Here is a 1011-nt window from a genome sequence, read left to right on the forward strand (position 1 = left end):
TTGACATAATGACTAATGAGCACCATTTATATTTTTCCCTGGTAGTCCGGGTCACCTTGAATGGTGCCCACCTCTCTCTGGCATATTCTCAGATTGTATGGTGCCCGGGTCAGGGATCAACTACCACCTGTCAGTAGCAAGGCTCCAAGTGGAATGAACAGAGCCTGGAGCTAAGCCAGGGAGAACAGAGCTGGTAATGATGATGATGATGATGACTGGGGGCAGTGAAGAAGGGAGCAGAGGGTGAGAAGAGTAGAGAGCAACAAGACCTTGGTCTATGTGGGTATAAAAGTTCTATTTAAAGATCACTATGGGGAAATGGAGGACGTGATCCTATCTGGATTACTCTGTCTCCCACTTTTCTTTCCCTGCCCACTGGCCTGAAACTCTGGGATGGCCATCCAAACCCCAACCCTACGCTCTTACTCCGTCCCCCTGGTTCTTAAGTGGGGAGGAATAATGTCTCCCTGCCCATTAGAGACTCTCAAAATAGCACAGTAACTTGATCTGGGGATCTGGGGAATTGTCAAGGATCATGGGTGATCTCCCCTCTTCACTGTTGCTCAGGCTCCCTAAATACCAGGAATCAAAACGTAAAACTCAACCAATGGAATTTGATTAGTATCCAACATAGTCTAGGTGAGAGTCAGGGGAAAGCTGAAGGGCAAACCAGGAAAACTAGTCACGCTTTGGGTGAAAACTACCATTCTAGAATTGCCAAAGTACCCTTCTCTATTTCAGTGTCCTCCCCCTCCCCCTTCCTTGCTCTTTTAAAATATGCATGGAGCTGCCCAGCATGAGTGGAAAGTTTCAGGGTCAGGGAGAACCTTTTCCCTCCCCCACTTTCCATTGTCTAAAATCAGCCTCAGCTGTTCCCTAATTTTTCTTTGCTGGTGATGTCAGTCCATCAAAGTGTCTCACCCTGTGTTCCCCTGAGAACAATGATGGGGCTGGGGACACCATATTAGGAACAAGAGGTGGAGCCATGGGCAGAAATAAAGGCCCAGGTCT

This window comes from Bubalus kerabau, chromosome 6 (genome assembly GCF_029407905.1).
Source record: "Bubalus kerabau isolate K-KA32 ecotype Philippines breed swamp buffalo chromosome 6, PCC_UOA_SB_1v2, whole genome shotgun sequence".
Taxonomy (NCBI): domain Eukaryota; kingdom Metazoa; phylum Chordata; class Mammalia; order Artiodactyla; family Bovidae; genus Bubalus; species Bubalus kerabau.